Genomic DNA, 23,718 nt, shown 5'->3' with positions numbered 1-23,718 from the left:
TCAGACCTTCATCTTTGGGCTTTAAGTTTAATTTTACTTGGGAGGTAATAGCCAGCTTTCACTAGGGCAATTCCTTTCAAATCTAAGTGGTAAGTAAGCAATGGAAAAACGTCTTAATAGTCTGCAAAGTTTTCCCCTTCAGCTTCCTTTTAACACGTTCTTTAAGGAAGGGTACAAACAAAAGCTCATTATACAAGTGAGCACCCAGGAGCTCTGCTTTCACATGCACTGGAAAGGGATAAGTCCTATGTCAGGCTTATCTAACTACTGACCACATATCAGATGCCTTGGAAAATACATGTACGTGATTGCAAGCACATTTCAGAGTATTTCTCAGAACTTAAGTATCTCCTTAAGGGTCATATCCTCTGCCTTCTGTCTCAGATGATCCACAAGAGACTCCTAGAATTGCAGCATATGATACTGACAACTGTGGACACTAATGGTCAAGGCAGCTGAGGTGTACAATTTCTTCCCCAAACCCTGCAAAGTATTTTACTCAATCACTGGGAATGAAATTCCTGCCTACTGCCATACTGGATCCATTGCTAGAACCCATGGACACCACTACTGGATCTGCAGCATAAGTTTTGGTACAAACTTTTTTGGAAACTGTAGACCCTATAAAAATGGTCTGCAAAAATCAGGCTGCAGCATAAAAGGCATCATACAATACTTTCAACACCAGATGAATGGTCGGGGGGCTGCAGGCCTAAAAAATGTTTTGTACTGGATACAGTCTTGGAAGAACTCATTTGTTTCCCAATAGGTCACCTTCATCCTGTGAAGGGAATCTCAAAAAGAATAAAAAAACTCAGCTGGTGAGGCTGCAGAAAGGATGTCCTCATTATTACACTGCACAAAGGTGGCCCTGTCTTTATCTTTGTGTTTTTTTCGGAAGGTCGGTAGTCAGCTGGCTTACCAATGCCATTTCGGAATATGCAGAATGAGAGAAGAATTGAGAGACAAAAATAGCCTGACGATGAATAGTTCGGGCGTTGAACAAGGCACAAAACCGACAGCAAGGGACGTTGTGGTCTGGGACTAAACAGGTGACGCAGTAAGAATGAAAATGTCTGTGAGGTATTTGCTTTCTACAGGCAAGACAATTGTTAATTTTTTCTGACATCGGTTAGAGCAAGAAAAAAGGATCCCCAATGGGGATTTAGAAGACTTCAGGTTTGGAACTCAAAAAACGAAAATTTCAGGTAGCTACCGACTGGCACTTGTGAACTGCTTCTGCTTTGAGCTCCCACACGGCAAGAAAAGCTGATGTAATGGCATCGGTTGCATGCTTTATAACCCTGACGTCATGGATAAGGCGGAAACATCCGACGCCGAATTCCCAAGACTCTGGTATTTGGGCCAACTGAGGGCTACCTGCAGGCACATAGCCCAAGTGTGAGGACTGCAACAGTGAAACATGAAGAACATCACTAGATCCATGGATTTAAACTTTGCTTGCAACATAAACAGAACATACTGGCAAGACAAGTGTGTCTTAAAGGATCACCCACACTCTGGAATAGGCTACTCATCCATGTGAAGCACTAACCCTATTGAAATGTAACCCTGACCATTGGATGGGAAATCAAAAATTCAACACCATTTTTTTGTATTTAAAAAAAAAAAAGTCTATACACAGAAACAGTCACTGGGAAAGAGGTGAGTGAAACTGTGCAGACCCATCCAGTTTTGCATCATATTCCGTTTCTTACTTCATGGCTTTCTCCCGGCACTTGCAGGCATACTGCTCAATTGTCCAGATTTTTGCTCAATATTTCTGGTCGGTTTCTCATAAAATCTGCATTTTTCTGGCAAATCAGAGGATTGAAATTTGTGAACTATGAGTTTCAAATTTCATATCCTTCTGAAAATGAATTGTAATTCAAAGTATTTTATTCTAGCAACTTTTAAATGTAAGAGCAATATTTAACGTTTGTCCCTACATTTACTGTGCTGAGAAGCCACATATGCTGGCAGACAACTAGAAGGTTGGAGAGTTTTAAACATTATGTCCTTCATATAGCAAACTTTTGATTTTGGGATCTGTTTGAATATTTCTTTTGGTAAGAGGTTTGCCCATATTTCTGCCTCAATAAATAGCCTGTTCACAGAATTTGTAGTGGTGAATCACTGATATACATTTCAGTTTTTAAGAGCAATATTTTAAATGTGTCCATTGTTTTCAGATTTGCTCTAGTTTCGTGTGCTAAGAGGTTAATGTATGGTCGAGAGACTTAACTCCATAAATATTTGCACTTATACTTCACATCTTTGAGGAAATGTATGACAGAGCAAAAACTATTATTCTAGCTACTTTCTAAGATTATTAATAGTAATTCTGGCCCCCTTCTGATTAGTCCTGTTAAGATTTCTTGTGTAAGAGGTAAGAGGTTGACAGGCATCGTGATGCTATCTAAAACAAAACGTACAGAATTTTGGCTATTGTTTTTTTCTGTTTCTCACATACTATGTGGATTTCTAGCAAATCAGAGAGGGTCAACATCATTAAATAATGATAGTGTGTGTGCTACACTTCATATCCTTAAGGAAATGCATGATAGAGCAAATTCTAAGATTAGAAGTAGTACTTCTGTCCCCCTTCTGATTAGTGCTGTCCAGATTTCTTCTGCTAAGAGGTTGAGAGGTATTGTAATGCTGTCTAGAACACAATGTACATATTTTTGCTTCCTACCTTTTGTTGCGTTTCTCATATACTGTGTGGCTTTCTAAAACATCGAGGGTGAAGTAAACAAGAGATTTGTATTTTATACTTCATATCTGATGATCAAGCAAACTGTTCTAAGATAGTAAGAGCAATATTTAAAATCTGTCTGATTTTTGAGCCTTCGTGTTGCATTCCTTTTGGCTTTGTAGTAATTTAATCAAACTGGACAGTCATCCGAGTACTTAAGACATGCTTAGTTTGTTTCGAAGTTATTACGGTTGTAGAGGATATTATGATTGTTGACCTACCATCTATTTCATCTTTATCATTTTGATGGCCCACAGTATGCCTCTGAATGTCTGACCTTTGTGGTTGCACTGTGTCCAGGCTTTATTCTTAGCTGGATACTTCTGTGTCGGGTTCACGTGTGCAATAGTTGAGGGTCTCAACTTTGCACAGTAGTTACCGTTGCTGCTTCAGTATCTGATCCACAGATTTTAATCTCAGATTAATACCGTCTGTGTTGGATATGCATGTTCTCCTGTCTGTGCAAGATTCATGTGTGTAACAGCTGCATGTCACTCTGGCACAGGAGTCACTGTTACTGCCTTACATTGCTTGACCATCACGGTTAATTTTTCAAGTGAAGTCTATATCCTTTTGCACATACATGCCATTTTTTCCCCTTATGGACAGCTACATATCCAGCTGTACTACAAGTCTGGAGAGTTTCATGTCACAGGACGTGAATAAGTATTTCTTGTTAGTAACTACAGCACTGACCACAGAGGCACTGCTGTTGCTGGTCACTTAACTATTATCTGGATTTGTATTAATAGCTGTTTTGGTTTATTGCAGTGGTGCTGAGCAAGGATCCAGCTGAAATCATGTTCGGGAAAAGGTCAAAGGATCAGCAAGAGGATGGAAGCAGCACAGCATCTCCTAAGGAGTTAAAAGCATTCTGCACTTACAATAAGACATGGGAATAAAGTTATTCATGGATGCAATCTGTTTCAAATGCAGATGCCATGGCCAAGTGCACATCCTGTGGACCAACTTTCCCTATTAAGTGGTATGGAGGAAAGGCAATGAAAAGCAACTAGAAATCAGACAATCAGCAGCAAAGCCTTCATCTCCAGAAGAAGAAGAACTTTGTAATGACAAAGTTTATTCAGCCACATAGTGCAATCAGTAAAGCTTCCAATGGGACTGCAGCTGAGGTGATGGCAGTTTATCATGGTGTGAAACAATCGCTCACATGTATCCATGGACTGTGGAGGCAAGCTGGCATAGTTTTCCCCTGACACTTTGCAATTCAGCTGTGGGAAGACTTGCACCTCATTCAGAAGGGCTCCTTCTGCAGGAACTTAGTACTTCCCATTTCTCACTTGGATCAGATGCATCCAATAAAGGGAACAGAAAATGTTCCCCCAGTTATTCAGTACTTCACTCACAGCAATGATACTTAACAGAAACGTCTGAATTTTTATGAGGATCATAATGAAAGTGCTGAATACATCCTTAAAAGAATAAAGGGACATCCTTGCGCAGAAATGACTAAGTAGAAAAAATGTCTAACTATGCTGCAGACAATGCCTCAGTTAATTATAAAAAACACAGATTTGTTTTTAAACATCTGAAAACTGAGGTGCCTCACATCACTGCAGCAAACGGTTTGTGCCACGTAATACATACCTGTTCAAAGCATGCAAGCAAGGCCCTTGCAAGCCCTGATGTGAAGACACTGGTTTTGAAAGTGCAGAGAGTTTTCAACATCTGCAAAATAAAAACAAACAAAAAAACCAAAAAAAAAAAACAAAACTGGCACTGCTGAAGGACTTCTATTCTTTCCTAGATCAGGCCTCTAAGGAGACCATGCAGCATGTTGTCACAAGGTGGCTGTCTTTCTTGCCAGCAGTGGCGAGACTGGTAGAATGCTGGCCTGCTACTAAAAGCTATTTTATTAGTCAAGGGCCTGAGCAGTGTCACCCCCTTATCTGGAGATTTGTGCAAGCAGAGCAGTGTCACCCCCTTATCTGGAGATTTGTGCAGGCAGATGAAGATGGTATCAGTGAGCATATCTCAGAGGCAGAGTGCTACATACATTTCATGCACTACATCCTGCTGATATTCCACAATTCTATAGCAAAACTTGAAAGCAATACACACACTACCCCAGAATTGTACATGGTGATAAGTCTTAGAGATGCATTGCAGAGAAAGCTGGATGACCAGTTCTTTGGTGCTAAAGCTTCATATGGCTTAAAACACTTTACTCCAGCTGTGGAACTGCAGATCTGTAGGGAGTGTGATTGTAAAGCATGTTGTTACTACAGAGGTGATCTGACAGACTATAGCCCCTTTAAAGCTATGCAGGTTCTCAGCCTCCAACAATCTTTGACTTGGTCAGAACTGTGTACAGATGCAAATGTTTTCAAACTGGACGTGGACACTGAAGCACTTTAATCAGACTACTGTGCTTTAACTGCTGCACTGCCAGCCCTGTTACAGATGACAAAGGCATGTGCAAGTGATTACTGGGTGACTTTTAGGTAAAGCACCAGACTATAAAACACTTTTCAGCTGGTGCACTTCACCCTTTCAACTCCCCCCCCCCCCCACACCCAGCAACAGCTTCATGGAAAGGATTTTTTAACTTAATGGGGAATGCATGGACTGATGCAAGAAACAGATTGCTTGAGAGTTGCAAGTCGAGTTAAATTTTAATAAAAGCTGTTCACAACTGCATACATTTGTAAAAAGTAACCAACCATTACTAGAGGCTGCAAGATCATGTGCAAAATATAGCTTCAAATATAAAACAAAGTTATGTACTCACCATAACGTTCCATCTGTGTTGTCTGCCTTCATTTATCCTTTACCAATGGGATATGGTTCCGATTCTTGGAAGCAGCCTGGCCGTTACACAGCTTATGCCAGCCAAAAACTCGAGCTAAGACTCTACCCACAATACCCCATCCATATTATCTCAGAGTTTGCAGCTACACAGAAAGCAAAGGAATTTGTAAACAGAATTGAAGAGACCATGTCCAAGGTCAAACCTGATAAAGTTACCAGGACAAGCGTCTGATCCTCCAGAAAGTCCACAGGAGGGGGAAGGAGGGCAGGGTGCAAAGGATAAATGAAGATTGACAACACAGACAAACCTTATGGTGACTACATAATGTCTTTATCTGACGCTGTCAATCTTGATTTGTCCTTTACCACTGAGACACAGTCCCCAGCTACTTTAGATCCTGGGTGGCCTTATGGAAGGATATTCCTGAGAACCATACATGCGAAGGATGCTCTTCCCCTGGAGACCATATCCAATTTGTAATGAGTGATAAAGGTATGCCGAGTAGCCCAGGTTGCTGCTGCGCATACTTCATCCATGGAAGCCTTGGAATGTAAAACAGCAGTACTGGCCAATGATCTAGTGGAGTGCGCTCTCACTAGTGCTGTTAACTTCAGATGCTTTTTATTGTAAATGAAAGTAATACAGTCTATTAGTCATTTTGATACGGTAACTTTTGAAATAGATTTTCCCAGAGATGGACTAGAGAAAGATTCAAATAACTGGTCCGATTTTCTAGATTCTTTAGTTCTGCTGAGGTAAAAATGTAATCGTCTGTGAACATCCAGCAAATGTAAGTAATATTCGCCTTTGCTGGAAAAATTAGGAAAGAAATGGACAAGTCAATGGTATGATTAAAAAGAAGTTGTGTACTCACCATAACGTTTCATGTTTGTTGTCCTTGCTCTCGCCTTACTTCTTGCTGGTTGGGTTCGGAGCCGATCCTCTGCTCCAACTCAGCCGTATACTATAGTTGGAGAGCTTTTACTGGCTCGAGGCTAGCCCCTATCCCAACATGCCTAGCAGGAGTTACCCAGATTTCATTTGTGATAACCCAAACACTAGACTATGCAAGTAAAAAATTAACAGATTTTTTACAAACAAGAGGACACCTGTGTATAAAGGTGTAAATAATCAGCAAAGGAATAGAAAGGGAGTCTAGGTCTAACCAACTGGTATGGTAGAGAAACTCTGCCAGTGTAGCCAATGAAAGGAACTCCTCTCAATCCCCCAGGTAGGAGGAAAGAGGGTGGGATGCAAGAAGGAAGGCGACATCAAGGACAACAAACATGAAACGTTATGGTGAGTACATAACTTCTTTATGTTATGTTGTCCCTATCTCCCCTTCATTCTTGCACGTTGAGACCACGTCCCCAGCACCTGTTTCTTGGGTGGCTCACTGGAAAAGACTCTTCAGGACCATGGAACCAAAGGATGCCTTGTTCCGGGAGGCCACATCCACTTTGTAATGAGTGATACAGGTATGAGGATTAGCCCACGCAGCTGCCGCACACATCAAATCTAAAGGCAGTTTGGCTTGAAAGCCAATAGAGGTAGCAAAGGCCTTAGTTGAGTGTCCTCTAACTTTTCCTAGAAGTTTTTTGTTCCGCAAATCGTAGACGTAGGTGATGGTGTCTGAAAGATACTTAGATAAGGTCACTTTAGAGACTGAAAAACCTTTTCTATTCTCTGCAAATAATATAAACAATTGGTCAGATTTTCTGATGTTCCTGGTCGTGTGTAAATAAAAACGTAACTGTCTACGAACGTCCAGTTGATGGAGCTTATACATTTTCTTGCTGCTATGATTGGGGAAGAATACAGGAAGCTCTATGGACTAATTCAAGTTGTACTCTGAACACACCTTTGGTAAGAAGGGATGGGTTCTGAAAGAAACCATCTTTGTGGAAAATCAAGTACGGAGGACGAATTGATAAGGCCTTTAATTCTGAAACCCTCCTAGCTGAGGTAATGGCAGTCAAGAAAAGGGTCTATGTCAAAACTTGTAGGGGACAAGTAGCAGCTGGGCTCAAAGAGTGGAAGAATCAGAGCTGCTAAAACTAAATTTAGGTCCCGGGGGGGGGGTTCTCTTGTTGGAGGTCTTAAGAGGATAGCACCTCTTAGGAATGCTTTGCATAGCCTATGGGACATAACATTAGAGCCCATTTCTCCCACATGAAAATTAGAAATGGCAGCCAGCTGAACCCAGACAGTAGCTGCAGCTGCTCCTCACTCAAAAGTTTCAGCAAGAAATTCGAGAATCTTTGAAATGGGTGCAGTAAATGGATCAATCTCATTCTTTGGTGCCCAAAAAAGAGAACCTCTTCCATTTACTAGTATAAAGTTTCCTGGTAGTGGGTTTGTGGGAGGAAATCAAAATGTGTTGACCTGCTGGAAAATATCAGAAAGCCTGGCTAAGACTGGAAGTGGAGAAACCAAGCTGTCGGCTTGAGAGTTTGGATGGAAGAGTGCAGTGCGCCCGACTGATGCATTAGGAGATCTGGAACTGGGTCCAGAATCCAAGCCTCCCCCTGCAGATGAGGCCAAAGAAATGGGAACCATATCTGACAAGGCCAGTAAGGTGCAATGAGGATTATCTTGCAACCCAGCGACTGCTTTCTGAAGAACCTTTGGGATCAGGGGGAATGGTGGAAAAGCATAAAGCAGTCCCGGGGGCCAATCATGAACAAGTGTGTCCCTGGGTGACTGCCCCGGTGGTGGGACTACGGCAAAGTAGTTGCTGCATTTGTTGTGTGTGTGTGTGGGGGGGGGGTTACAAAATGACTGCAGCATGGCTGGTCAAAATTTGCGAAATATCAAGTCTGCAATTTCCTGCTTCAGAGACCCCTTGTGAGGCATAAGAATCTCCCTGCTGAGCTTGTCTGCTATCACATTGGATTTCCCCAGAATGTGCGTTGCTATCAGAAAACATTGGGAAGACATCGCCCATAGCCATACTCATGGAGCCTCCCAACACAAGGGAAAAGACCTTGTTCTGCCATGTTTGTTGATGTACCATACTACCAACATATTATCGGTCTGAATTGCTATAGTCCCTGTAGGTAGAGAGTCTTGAAGTGCTTGCAGTGCCAGAAGCACCACTCTCATCTCTAGGACATTGATGTGCAAGTGGTACTCATGTTGCTGCCAAGTCCCTTGTACAGTCTGCCCCAGATAATACCCCCCCCACCCTCCCTGGGAAGCATCTGTGGTCACTGTGGCTACGGGTTGGGGGGTTAGAAACTGCCTGCCTATTGTCACCAGAGGGGAGTGAAGCCACCATTCTAGATTCTTCCTGCAGTACTCCTTGATTAAAATCTGATGTGACATTGGTAAATCCTGGAATGACCACTGAGCAAAAAGGAGCCACTGCAGAATTCTCATGTGGAAACGCGAAATAGGGACAAAAGTAATTGCTGCAGTTGTTGAACCCAAGACTGTGAGGACAAATCTTGCCTGAATTCTCTTTTGTTTGCCATGAGGATTGAAACTTGGTGATGAATGGTTGACACATTTTTCTGAGGCTGCTTTGCCATCATGGCCCTTGTGTCTAAATCTGCCCCTATAAATGTAATATATTGACAAGGCAAACTTTTCGTAGTTTATGGTGATGCCTAGTTGTGAACAAGTGTGAATTGTTGAGTCTCTTACCTTGATTAGCTGATGCATGGTGGTGGCAGTAAGGAGCCAGTCGTCTAGATATGGAAAGACCCAGAATCCTAGACGCCTCTGGTGAGCCATAACTACTGCCATGCCCTGGGGGCTGTGGTGAGACCAAAGGGCAGAGTTCTGAACTGGCAATGACTGGCTCCCAGCCAGAAGTGTAGATATCTCCTGGATCGCCTGTCCATTTTTATGTGGTAGTACGCATCCTGGAGATCGACAGAGCACATCCAAATGTCCTGACCCAAAAAGGGAAGAATGGACTTCAGTGTTGCTATCCGGAAGTTTGTTTTCTTGATCGATTTGTTCAGTCTGCTGAGATCCAAAATGGGGTTCCAGTCCAGTCTTTTTTGGAACTAAAAAGAACCTCGAGTAAGTTCCAGATTCAATTTGGTTTGCGGGGACTTCCTGGATGGCTCTTTTTTCTAGCAACCCTTTGAACTTCTATGTTTAGTTGATCCCGAAGATTGGGTGGAACATCTGGGATTGACTGTTTTCTTGTAAGGGGTGGCTGGGAAAAGGGAATTTTGTAACCCCTGGATATTATCAATAGTACCCATGTATCTTCTGTGATAGTCTCCCAGGCTGCCTCCAGAGGTGGACAGTCGGGCCTCCCTTCAGGAGTGCTGGAAGGGCCTACCAGAGAATGCATCTCTGTCGCCCTGATTCTGCAGACCCCCCCACCCCACCATGAGACCAGCATCTTCCATTACTTCCACCTCTGCCCCTGGGGGAAAAATCTCCGTGTGTGTCAGGCGAAGCTTCCTGGGATTTCCGAAACCACATCTTCCCACTCTTCTGACCTTTGAGCAGAAAAACGTAGTCCCACGGCAGAGAGAGTTTTGCCATCCCGTTCACACCTGGTAAGAAGTCTCTTTCACTTGAGGCCCAAAGAATGACGAGCCCTCAAAGGGGGTGTTGGTAAAGGAAGACTTGAAGGGCTCCGCAAATTGACAAAGGCGCATCCAGGTGTGTCTCTGTAAGGCAACTACTGTGCCTGCTCCCCTACTTGCTCCATCTGCTGTGTAAGAGATCAGCCACATGGAGGAGTTAAACTACAGAAGTCAAGGTCGCAAGTTGAGAAGTCATCCTTGCCCGCAGCAACCTCAGCTGTAGGATCCTGCATGGTATCTCCCAACTCCTTGAGGAGATCCCTCTGAAGGTGTGTAAAGTGGGACAAATAATTCAGTGACCTGAGCGTAAAGGCCGCTGAAGAAAACATGCGCTTCCCATACCTGTCCATTGTATGGGGGAGATTTTTCGGCGGATGAACAGAAGTTGTTTCCGCTAGTTCTTTCTTATTAACTGCTGGCACCACCATAGCATCAAAAGGCACGCCCTTAGATAGAAAAAGCTTGTCGTCGAGAGCAGTTATAAATTTACTGGGCCTCCACGGAACTGGTTCCATAGTCTCTGGAGAGCTCCACACCTTCCAATTCACTATGGCCAACAGTGGGTCGAAAGGTGGAGACACCCAAGAGGTGGAGGGTCGAGAACCAAAAGCATCCTGGTACACAGACTCATCCTCAGAGGGGGCAAGGGACTTCCCGTCACCCCTCTAAGGATTTCCAGGATGTCTGAAAATGAGACATCCTCAGAGGGGGACCCGTCTGAGTCTTCCAAGTCCATATCTGCTGTCAGGGACTCAGGGGAGTCCAAATGCTTCCTCTTATACTTCCTCTTCAGAGGGACCTCCTCTGAGAGGTGCTCTAGGGAGGTTTCGGAAAAGGTGGGGTCGCCAATGGGACGTCCTGGAGCATGGGTTCCCTAGGCTTGGGGGGAGGGGAGGTTCGGAGGCTGACACCGGCACCAAAGGAGAAGGAGCCAATGGAGCTGAGAGTGGAGCGGTCTCAGAGGACAGAACACTCAACATCTCAAAGGCACTGCGGTCCTGGCCCGAAAGAGTCTCCGGAACCAAAAAGCCTGGAGATCTCCAAACCAAGGGCAATGGCTACGAGGCCAATGTAGGAGCCGAGCTCACCTGCACCGTAACCCAGAGAGGGAGAGTAGGATTGGACAAGGGTCCGATGCCACTCCTCCCCTCAGAGTCGATGAGGGAGCGCCAGCCCTCGATCCCTCGATAGAATGGGGTAACGAGGAATTTGGAGTGGAAGTCGGAACAGAGAGACAGTACAGTTTTGTACCTACCATAAATGTAGATGTTCGAGTGCTCATACAGCTGCAGTCATTACAGATGGGTTATCCTGCCGTCAGGTGGGCCCTCGGTCGGCCGAATTCCAAAGTCTAGGACCGGCGTCAGTTGTCGTCACTTCTTCCCTGACGTCACTGCGGCAGGGGTATAAAAGAGGCAGCCGACGCCATTTTCTTCAGTTTTTCTTGCCCCAGATGTCAGGTGCCCCCAGAAAGGAAGGCAAAACATAATATTATGCAAACATGCAATGTAGATAAATCAAAAACAGTAGTTGGCAAGCAAATACACCATAAAAGAATGCCCCAAATAGGTTGTATGATAAAGGTGTTTGTCATAAGGCCTGTCCTAAGAGGGGCTGGAGGGAAGGTAACCTGGACTGCAGCTGTATGAGCACTTGAACATTTACATTTATGGTAGGTACAAAACTGTACTATGTTCATCGTGCATACAGCTGCAGTCATTACAGATGGGTAGAATCCCAAAGCTAAGTAAGGGTGGCAGGCACTAAGTGGAACTAGGAGGGGCGAGAATGCCCTGCAGGACTGCTGTGGCAAAGCCCGCTCTAGATTTTGAGTATAGTGGAAGGTGGTAGTGCTTGGAGAAAGTGTGCACTGAACTCCAAGTAGCAGCTTCCAAAATGTCCTTGGTAGGGACCCCCCTGAGGAAAGCTGCAGAGGTAGCTGTAGCCCTGGTGGAGTGGGATCTGATGTATACAGGCACAGATTTTCCATGAAATGAATAACAAAAGCGTATGCAGTGGGTTATCCATTTTGAAATTGTCTGTTTGGAAATAGCCTTTCCTTGAGCACCTGTAGCATAAGACACAAAGAGCTGCTCAGATTTCCTGAATGGCTTTGTTCTGTCCAAGTAATAACAAAGCTGTCTGTGAATGTCCAAGGAATGTAGTAGTCTCTCCCCTTTGTTCTGTGGATTTGGATAAAAGGTAGGTAAATGGATAGTCTGATTCAAAGCTACACTGGATACTACCTTTGGCATGAAGGTAGGGTTGATTCGTAAGGAAACTCTGTCCTGATGGAAAATGATGAATGGTTGCACAGCCATGAGGGCCTGTAGTTCCGAAACCCTGCATGCTGAGGTAATAGCCAGAAGGAAGGCTGTTTTCCATGACAAGTATTGTAGCTCTGTTGAAGAAGCCGGCTCAAAGGGAGGCAGGGTCAGCTTTTCCAATACGAAGTTGAGGTCCCAAACTGGGACTGGTGGTTTCCGTGGGGGGTTTATATTTTTTGCCCCTCTGAGGAACTGCCTTAATAGAGGATGTGAGAATAAAGGAGGATCTGTATTGTATTGTGCAGAAATGGCTAAAGCGTGGATCTTGATGGAGGAGAAGGAAAGGCCACTGTTTAACATCTCAGCTAGGTACTGTAAAATTTGTGGTATATTTATTACCCAAGGATTCTGGCCCTTTTCTTGATTCCATGAACAAAATTGTTTCCATTTGGCGGAGTAGGCTTTTCTAGTAGAGGGTCTTCTGGCCTCCAAGATGACATCCTGCACCTCCTTGGAGAGGAGAGTCTGTTGGGAAATTAAGGTATTCTCCATGCAGCTAGATTTAGGGTTTTAGCTGGCTGTGAAGGGTTTTGTAGTTGTGCTGGGACAACAGAAGAGGGACTAGAGGTAGGATCCATGGTGGGGAGTGTGTCAGGCTCTTTAGGAGAGGATACCAGTGTTGCTGTGGCCAGTCTGGAGCAATGAGAATCATTTGTGGCCTCTCTGCTCTGGCTTTTAATAGAACTTTGGTCAGTAGAGGGAGAGGCGGGAAGGCATAGACTATCAATGTTGTTCAACTGAAAGAGAGTGCGTCCACTTTCCAGGCCTGTGGATGATAGGTCCTTGAACAAAATTGTTCAAACTGGTAATTTCTTTGGGTAGCAAATAGATCTATGTCTGGCTGTCCCCATGCCAGAGTTATCTTTGAGAGAACTTGAGGATGCAACTTCCATTCATGTGGGTCTGTCATATTTCTGCTTAAGTTGTCCGCCAGTGTGTTTTCCTTCCCTGGCAGGAATTGTGCCTGTAGTTGAATTTGCAATTCCAGTGCTGTGTTCCATAGAGTCATGGCTTGCCTGCACAGGGGGTATGAATGTGTTCCTCCCTGTTTATGTACCACATGACTGTGGTGTTGTCTGTCCTTATCAATAGTTGGCCTGGATGCAGTAGAGGTCTTTGAAGGTCATAAGAGCATTTTGCACGGCTAGCATCTCCTTTTGGTTGATATGTAGGTGCTTCTCTTTTTGGGACCATTTTCCCTGAATGCACTGATCTGCCATGTGTGCTCCCCAGGCGTAGCCTGAGGCGTCCATTGTGATGATTTGAGTTGCTTGAGGTACACAGAAAGGGAGACCTGTGTTTCTTTGGCATGCTTGAGCCCACCACAAAAATTCCTTTTGAAGGCATGGAATGAGTGGTATAATTGTTTCCAAGCTGTGGCTGTGTTGAGACCATAAGTTTTTTAGGTACCATTGTAGTTTCTGCATATGCAGCTTTGCACATGGTATTAGTAGGATGCAAGATGCCATGAATCCCAGAGCCTGAAGGACTTTCCTTGCAGTTAGTCTGCTGAAAGTTGCCATTTTGTTGAAGTATTGAGACAGTTGCCCTTGTTTGTCTGGCGTGAGGTAGGCCATCTGGGTGGTTGTATTTAAGCTGGCACCCAGGAAAAGTATCTGTTGAGAAGGTATTAGTTTTGATTTCTTTTTGTTCACTGTGTATCCTAGGTAGTTTAACAGTTTTATTACAAACGCCAGATGCTGCAAAAGAATGTCCTTGCTGTCCGCTTGGATCAGGCAGTCGTCCAGATATGGGTAGATTTGTAGTCCTTGTTGTCTGCAGAAGGCAATTACTGATGCCAGGCATTTCGTAAACATTCTCGGCGCAGTAAATAAGCCAAAGGGCAATGCAGAGAATTGGTAATGGGTTGAACCTGCAAGAAATCTGAGGTATCTTCTGCAATCTTGTCTGATAGGGACATGCAGATATGCCTCCTTGAGGTCCAATGTTACCAGCCAGGACTACTTGCCCAGCATGGGAAGAAGCTGCTGTAATGTGAGCATCTTGAATTTTGGCACCTGTAGATATGTGTTTAGGATGGATAGGTCTAAGATGGGTCTCCAATCTTTGTCTTTTCTTGGTACCAGGAATAGTCTGGAATAAAAACTTTGACCTTGTTCTTTTGCATGTACCTCTTGAATCGCTTTCATATCCATGAGAGCGGAAATTTGTCTTTGTGCCTCTGCCCTTTGATTTTGTGGCAGGTTTGGCAAGCCTCTCATTTTTGGAAGGGTGTGAAAGTGGAACCTGTAGCCTCTGTCTATAATGTCCAGAATCCATTTGTAACAATGTGCCAGTTTTTTGAAAATAATGCCAGTTTTCCACCCAAAGGTGCTGCCATTAAAGCTTTGTTTGGCAGGCATAGGGGGAAGTCATTGTGTCTGTTTTCTAAATGACTGTGATCTATCTTCTCCACCTCTTGGGGTTGGTGCTTGCCACTGTCTAACTCCAAGATCCTTGAGGTGGTCCTCTACCCCTTGGGCGTCTGTATCTGCCCCTTTGAGGTCTGTCCGTGGCTGGAAAGTACCAATTGTTTGAAGGCCAGTTTCTGCTGAATCGTGGAGGTTGTACCTGCAAGAAATCTTTCACTGTTTGCATAGATTTCGCTTTTTCCTCCATTTTCTTTAGTACCTCCTCAGCTTTAACACCAAACAATACATCTTTTTGAAGTGGTGCATCTAATAACTTTGCTTTGACATGATCTGGTAAGGTTTGCTCTGAGCCAAGCACGTCTACATATAACAGACCACGTGACAGCAGCTCTACATGAGGCCTCTAAAGCATCAAAACCACACTGCAAGGTATGTTTACCCACTTGCTCTGCTCCATGCAACAAATCCTGCAACTCTCTCAAATCTGGTTGTTATGTTTGTGTCATTTTGCTTTTCAGCTGAGATAACAAAAACTGTTGGTACTTTAACATATGAAATTGACAATTTAATGCCCTCATGGTTAAAGTGGCAGATGTGTACACCTTTTCCCCCCACCTTTCTAATGCTCTGGAATCTCTCTCTGAAGGTAAAGGGTTTTTAGCAGTAGAGGCCTTTATTCCCTTGGGACCCTGTGAAATTGTTTCTGGGTCAGCAGTATAGCTTTTATAAAGGAACTGGTGAGAATCAGGAACCCGGTAATACCTGTCTGGTTTAACAGGGGCTGGAGGTAAAGAATCTGGATTAAGGCTGGCTTCTGCGTACACATCATCCAAAATATCTAAAACAGGAGGGATAGCCAGGGGCCTATGCTGGGGGAGCAGTAGAAATTCCCTGAGCCTTTTCTTGGAATCTGAGTAATCTTGGCCTTCCCAGTGGAAGTGTTCCTTCAATGTATGCAGGGTTTCCCCAAAAGAGTAGTCCTCAGGGGGGGAGACCGAGGGAATAGACTCCTCAGCATCAGACTCTTCAAAAGGGGAATAGGCATAATCCTAGTCCTCAGAATGGTCTGAGGTAATAGAAACCTGGTCTGAGGAAGGATAGTCTTCCTCCAATCTGGGTCTTTTTTCAGAGGGGGGTTGAGAACACCTGATGAGAGTTATCAAATCCTCAGCCATTTTAAGCATCTGTTTTTTAGGCATGGGGCCTTGAGAGGGGGTCAGAGGACACTGTTTTTTAGTTTTCATGGCAGCTTTAGATTTAGTGAAGGATTTAATAGAGAAGGTGGAAGGCCTGAAGACGCCTTCAGAAATGGCAGGCCTGACTAAATTTTCAGTTTCCCCAAGAGTGGCGTCGGTATCTGCAGTGGGAATGGAGACCGAGGAGCCTGCGGCCTCGGGTACTGAAGACACCGGTAAAATAGTTTCATCGGTAGTCAGGGGCTGCATAGGCGCCTCGCTGAGAACCAGAGAACCGGTAGTTGGCCTAAGCGTGGTCTCAGTACTCAGTGTAGGCCTCGGATGTCGATCCTTGTCCTTGCGTCTTTTGCTTAAAACTGGTGTCGGTGTATCCGACGACATGATATAATTAAATTTTTTGCCAAAATAATGAAGGGCGAACTCCGCCCAGCGCTTAATAGTGCGCTTGTTGAACCTAGCACAAAAACAGCAGGCTGAGACGTCGTGGTCTGGCCCTAAGCAAGGTATACAGAAAGAGTGCAAATCCTTATGCGGTATTTGCTTCCCACAAGAAATGCAATTATTAACTTTGTCTGACATCGGTCTGAGGCAAGAAAAGTTTCCCCAACGGGGTACTTAGCTTTAAAGAAGACTTCGGCTGAAATACTTTCGTAAATCTCAGGAGTTGGCCGACCGGCACTTGTGAACTGCTCCTGCTTCGGGCACTGCGCGGCAAGAAAGACTGAAGAAAATGGCGTCGGCTGCCTCTCTTATACCCCTGCCGCACTGACGTCAGGGAAGAAGCGACGACAACTGACGTTGGACCTAGACTTTGGAATTTGGCCGACCAAGGACCCGCCTGACGGCAAGATAACCCATCGGTAACGACTGCAGCGATGAACATAGGAGGTTATTGGAACAGACTGTTCCACCACAATAACTTCCATTCACTCCGGCTCCAAACTCAAGATAGTCAGAGGCGGAATCGATAATGGTGTTTGTTGGACTGTTGGCACCACTTCCTTATGGGATGGGCTCGATAATTTTGCTAATGCTGGTGTCTTGAGAAGCCTCTTCACCATCCTCTCCACATCATCATCTGAAAGACTCCTGGATGACAGAGAGGAATGGGTGGAAGACCTATTGAATGCCTGCCAGAGACTGGAAGAGCGGAGATTGTGGAACACTTCACACCAGTTCCAGAGAGGGAGACCTGGTTCTCTTGTGAGTCCTGACTGGCTCCGAGACTACTGATGGAGCCCCCAGAGAAAGAGCCTTGTCAGAACCAACACTTGGATCAGACAATGCTGAAGATTAGTCTTTTCCTTTGGATGACTCCGATATCAGAGCCGATGAGGATGATGGCTTAGTGGACTTGTCCCCTAAATAGAAGCATTGAAGGGGCCCTTGAATAAGCCTAGCAAAATCAGTTTATTTTTTTTTTTGTCTCCTGCAGGATCAGAGAACTGAAAGCATGGCATATAGAGCAAGTCCTGTAGGTGTACGGCCCCTAAGTAATATACACAGCTCGTATGCCCATCCGTAAGGGACATCTTTTGGCAGCATGAGTCACACTTCTTAAAACCCAAAGGTTTTGTCTCTCTAGTGGAATCCTTAGACATAGACCACTAGTATGCGAACAAATACTATCAACTAAGAACAAAGGCCTTGAACAATACATAAAGTTAAATGCCAATAAACTAGTTTTAACAACAAACAAAAAAAAGAGGGAAGGGAGAGAGCCTCTAAGTCAAAACGGCGAACTCTCCCAAACGAGGAGGGCCTCTAACTTAAACAGCTGCTCCGAGAAAAAAAGGGAATAAAGAGAAAGCCCCTATAACTAAAAACGGGGCTGAAGGGAAGGAGAACTCTAAGTTAAATGAGGTCGCAAGGAAAAGGTAGATCTAAAGTACAACGATGGCCACAACAAGAAATAATGGAAGGTTAGAAAGAACACTAACCTATGAAGAAACTCTAACACTAAATATCTAACAAAGATTTAACAAAATATTTATCAAAATGTTTGAATTTAGTCAAAAAGAAAAACACTTAGCCTGAGCCAGTATTCAGCAATCTCGACGCTGCAAGAGGTAAATGAGATCTGGCTAACTCCCGCTAGGTATGTTGGGATAGGGGCTAGCCTCGAGCCAGTAAAAGCTCTCAAGCTATAGTATATGGCTGAGTCGGAGCTGACAAAAGGCTCCGAACCCAACCAGCAAGAACGAAGCCAAGCTAGGGATAACATTATTAGTTTCTGAGATCACCTTAGGGAGAAATGATGGGTTGGTCCTTAGTGAAACTCTATCCTTATGGAAAAGCAAATATGGGTGTTTTGAAGATAATGCTTGTATCTCAAAAATTCTTCTCGTGGAGGTAATGGCCATCAGAAAAATAGTTTTCCATGAAAGAAATGGACGTGTAGCCTCTGGTTCAAAGGAAGGAAGCATCAAAGACTGCAATACCAAGGTCAAATCCCAAGGAACTAGACAGCCTTTAAACAGGTTTTAACTGCAAAGCCCCTTTCATGAGCACTTTACATAATCTATGGGAAATTAGCAAATGGTCTTCAAAGCCATGGTGGAAATTAGATATTTTATCTGGTGCAGCAAAGGGGTTGAGAACATTACTGTGTGCCCAAAAAGAAAATCTTTTCTACTTGCTTAGGTACAGTTTCTGGTGGAAGGTCTATGGGAAGCCAATATAATTTTTTGGATAGGGAAGATAAATTCTGCTTGGCGACTAAAGGAATTGAAGGAGCAAAGTTGTAAGCTTGATGTCCTGAAGACTGGGGTGTACCAGTCCCTGAAGATGAGACAGAAGATGCTGGGTCCAGAATCCATGGACGGTGAATTAGATGAGGCCACAGAAAGGGGAAACATACTTGATGAGGCTAGAAGAGCGCAATGAGGATCACCCTACTTCTTAACTTACTGGCTTTCTTTAAGAAGAGAGGAATCAGTCGGAAGGGGGTGAGTCAGAGTATACCTGAGGACCAATTGTGAAGGAGTGTGTCTCTCTGGAACTCTTAGAGGGGGGAATTATGACAAAATAGCTACTGCACTTGTTTTGGGGTGATGCAAAGGGGTCACAGCAAGGCTGGCCCCAGCAATGGAAAATCTCTTTAGCTACTCTAGGATTGAGAGACCAATTGTGAGGTAGGAGAATTCATATAGTTTGTTCGCTATCATGTTTGAGCTCCCCGGGATGTGCGCTGACATTAGAAAGGGGTTGAAGGATATCGCCCATTGCCACACTTAGAGCTTCTCGATAAAAGTGTTAAGACTTGGTTCCGCCCTGTTTGTTGACGTACCAGACCACCGACATGTTGTCTGACTGAATTACAATCATTCTTAGGAGGACAGATTAAAAGGCTTGCAAAGCTAAGAGCACTGCTCTCAATTCCAGAACACTGATATGCAGGTTGGCCTCTATCGGGAACCAAGTGCCTTTGACTGTTCTCCCAGATAATGACCCCCCCCCCATCCCATCTGGGGGTATCCGTGGTCACTATGGCTTTGGGTTGAGGAGGGACAAAGGGGCAGCCGAAAGAATTTTCTTGGATTCCTTCCACCAGGATAAGTCTTTCTTGCAACGACTGGAAATAAGAATTGGTATGATAATGGTTGTGTTAGGATAGACCATTGGGATAGACCATTGGGATGCTAGAAGGAACTGTAGCAGCCATATGTGAAATTTTGCTAGTGGAACTAAAGTAATAGCCGCTGCCATGGACCCTAAAGCTCGAAGAACTGGCCGTGCAGGAGCCTTGTGGTTGGAAAGAATGTCTTGTACTTAGGATTTTATCTTCTGTAGCCTTTGAAGAGAAAAGGGAAGCTACACAAGAGATGGTATTTAGATGGGCACCTATGAACTCTAGATCTTGAGTGGGACTTGGATGAGATTTTGAGTGATTCACGGCAATGCCCAGATGGGCAAAGAGGTGTAGGATGAATCTATTGCTTGACGCAGTAGATGCCTGGTGGGGGCGGTGATGAGCCAGTCTAGACAAGGAAACACCAGGAATCCGTGCAGTCTCAAGTGAGCTGTTACTGCTGCCAAACACGTGGTGAACACCCTGGGGCTGTGGTGAGACCAAAGGGCAGCATCCTGAACTGAAAATAACTGGCTCCTAGCCAAAAGAGGAGGAACCTTCTGGGGCATTAGTCCATCTTTATGTTGGCAATGCACGTCCTGAAGGTCTACAGAGCACATCTAATCATTTTCCTCTAGAAAGGGAAATATAGACTGAACCGTGACCATCTGGAATTTTGTTTGCTAAACAAACTTGTTCAGAAGGCTGAGATCTAATATTGGTCTCAAGTTCTCTGCCTTTTTTGGCACAAAAAAGTACCCAGAGTAATACCTGGATCCGATCTGGTCTGGTGGGACTTCTTGGATGACTCTCTTCTCTAGCAGATTTTGAAACTCTAAGGCTGCCTGCTCTCTCTGAATGTGTGGAACACTGGGGGAGGGCTTCTTTTTCATCTCGGAAAAAGAGTGAAGGGAATATGGTAACCTCTGGTGATGATCTTCTGCACCCAAGCATCTGACGTTATTTGTCATCATGCCCTTGAATGCAGTGAAAATCTTCCAACTGCTTCCAGAGGTAAGCAACTGAGCCCCCCTTTCAGGAGCACTGATAAAACTGTCCAGAGTAAGAATCTCTAGAACCTTGACTTTGCTGGCCACCCCTGCCATTAGTGCTCACCCCATCTGTCCTGAGGGGAGCCACCACCACGTGTCCTGAAAAGGCCCTTGGGATTTTTTGAACCACATCTTCCCGCTCCTCTGATTCCTAGAGTAGGACCGTTGGGGAGCAGAAAAATGTATGCCCACTGCAGAGAGGGTCTTTCCATCTTTCCTCACACCTGGCTAGAGTTTCTTTGACTTGGGGGTTAAATAAAGAGGATCCATCAAATGGAGCATTGACGAAGGAAGACTTAAATGGCTCTGCGAACTCACAAGAGCATCCAGGCATGACGCCTTATGGCAACGCTTTAACCCTTTGCCCTTGCTGGCCCTTCAGCTGCATGTACAATGAGCCTCATGGACGAGTTGGAAATAGACGCCAAGGTGGCTAGCTTGGAGGGCCCTTTATCCTGGACCTCTTCAAACACGGCTCCTGCTAGGGTATAGGATAGCTCCTTGATCAGATTCCTCTGCAGCCTAGTAAAATGTGCCATAAAATTCAAAGATCTTAAAGCGAAGGTCATTGATGAGTACCACCCACTTTCCAAATCTGTCCATCACCCTGGTCTCTAGATTAAAGGGATGAACAGTGGAACACTTCAGCTAGTTCCTTTTTGGTGGCCACCACCAAAGCATCTACTACAACCCTTTTGCCCAATGCTGGTGGTCCTCTGGAGCACACAGTATTCCGACAGGTCTCCGGAAGTTGGCTCAATGGAATCAGGTGCCTTCCAAACGTGCTGCATAATCAGTTTAATAAGATCTTCAGTGGGAGGGGTCACCCAAGAAGTAGATGGGTTAGCAATGAAAGCCTGCAAGTACACAGAGTCCTTCAGAGGTAGGGTCTTTGGGCTTCCAGTTAACCCTCTTTTAGAATCTCTGGGATGTCTCTCCGAACAGAGATATCTTCCAGAGGGAACCCTCCCCATCATCCAAGTGCGTCTTCCATGATGGATTCCTCGGGGGAATCTGTGCGTTTCCTCTTACACATCTTTTTCCAGGGCGGCTCCTCAGAGGAGACCTCTGAAGAGGTCTAGGATGTAGAGGTGCCCTGTGCAGGGGTATTTTGCAGTCTAGGCACCCGCTCTCCGGACATGGAGGTTGATGACAGCTCTGGGCAAAAAGTCTTGTGATTAAACTTCAGCACAGAAGGGGCCATCTGAGAGCCTGCAGAGGCCAATACTCTCTCCATCACCTGGAAGGTAGGTCCACCCAAAGAGGGATGGGAGCCAGGAACAGAGAAGGACAACCTCGGAACCGAGGTCACACACCACTCAGAGACCTTCCTCCGAAACGGGTGCCAATCCAAAACTCTCAGACCCAGCAGCAGAGCCACTGTCCCGGGAGTCCACTGGTTCAGAAGGAAGTAAAGAAGGCAAATCCGGGAATTGAAGGGGTAAAGGCTGTCTACACCAGAGCAGCTGGAACCAGAGGGATTGGAGATGGAAGCTCTAAGCACTCAGGGGAGGTGAGAGAAGGAAGATTTTGTGGAGTTCTGGGAAAAAAATGCCCCAACTCCAGAAGGGAGAGGGGTCTGGAAGGAGGCAAAAAGACCCCTAGCCATTAGGAGCTGATCCACCAACCTCATGACTTCGACTTTGGTAAGACTCCAGGAGGAACAGACAGACAAACCTGAGGGGGATTCTGGTCTTTCAAGAAAAGGACTCAGGAGCTGTCTCACAAAGGGGTCAATAGAGGGTGAATACCTTCTCCTGGGAGTGAAAATTATGTGCGATTTCAGCACCAATGGGGGTTCCAGCATCCATTGAAGTTAGCAGTAGAGGTAGGTACCAACTGAAAAACTGAAGTTGGTCATGAAGAGACCGGCACAGAGGTTTGTGGTACTATAGAAGACAGTGCAAGGATGCTGTCTGTTCCGAAAGCTTCTGAACCTTAACCTTCGGTTCTGCTGAGGCAGTGGGAGCAGAAGGCTTATGCTTTTTTGCCACTGGTACTGAAGGAGATGTTGGCACAGAGTGACTTTTCTTGGTTCCACTGTCAGATTTAGAGGGAGAAGTCCAGGATACGACCTCCTCAAAAGAGGATTTAATTACCCCTTTTAATAGTAATTTATTTCTACAATGTACCAAGGCCCAGTTGCTGAAGGCCTGGCAGACAGTACAATCCAGATCTTGATGACCTGGATCTAAACAATATACACAGGAAGAATGCCCATCAGAACTGGGCATCTTCTGACCACAATCCTGACACTGTTTAAAATCCGTAGGGCCTTTACATTTCTCAGCCATGTTCACAGACACCAAAAGGAAAGACAGGGTCAGCAGGCAGCAAATACACACAGACACACACAGAAAGGAAGAAACTACCAACAATGTTAGGTTAAAGCTACCTAAAGAGGTAGAGGTCTTACCAACAATGGTAGGGGAAAGAATACTGTATGGTAAGAAAAATACACTCACTCGATAAAGAAAGTGTGTAGAAAGATGAATATATATAGATGGATATATAGATAAATACACACAAACATATAGATGCACAAATATATCTATAAATAAAAAACTAATTACAGAAAAAAGATTAGATTACAGCATGAAAACACAAGAAAATTTAATTTGGCTGCAAGAGAAAATGTCTGGCGTGTCTTGCGACAAAAGTGGCAAATGAGATTTGGGGCAATATGGAGAGGGGTATTGTAGGTAAAGTCTTAGCTCATGAGTTTTTGGCCGGAGCGAGCTATGTAACGACTGAGTTGGTTCTGAGGATCAGAACCGTATCCCAATGATAAAGGATAAATGAAGATAGACATCATCAGATGTAATGATCATAAGTGTAATGATCATAGGAAGTGACCTGCTCTTGCTGGAAAACTTCAATACATAAAATTATGACAGGACTATGATTTGTTTCACTTTTTCTATGAAATTACTAATGTGACCCATGATTTTATATTCAGTTTTCCCACTCTTGTTTATCCTTCTCCCTGTAGTGTGTGGTATCATTTTCTGTACTATTCTATGTAGCAAACGGGTTCAGGCACCAAGGCAGCGAGACATTTCCCCTGTGGTACATTTGACTGGGGACAAATGGCTGAAATGACATTCAGCTGCAGA

At 44.6% G+C, this 23,718-nt stretch overlaps 1 protein-coding gene across 1 annotated transcript in view; it reads right to left on the bottom strand.

The window, feature by feature from the left end:
* The window catches only part of LOC122817037 (transient receptor potential cation channel subfamily C member 4 associated protein), a gene marked incomplete in the record, with an annotated part of 2,826,501 nt that overhangs the window by 922,254 nt on the left and 1,880,529 nt on the right, over nucleotides 1-23,718 (bottom strand).

Source organism: Protopterus annectens, chromosome 12.part0, assembly GCF_019279795.1.
Source record: "Protopterus annectens isolate FY-2018-M chromosome 12.part0, PAN1.0, whole genome shotgun sequence".
Lineage (NCBI taxonomy): Eukaryota > Metazoa > Chordata > Ceratodontiformes > Protopteridae > Protopterus > Protopterus annectens.
The sequence above is the reverse complement of the archived record's forward strand: the minus strand, read 5'-3'. Positions and strand labels throughout refer to the sequence as shown.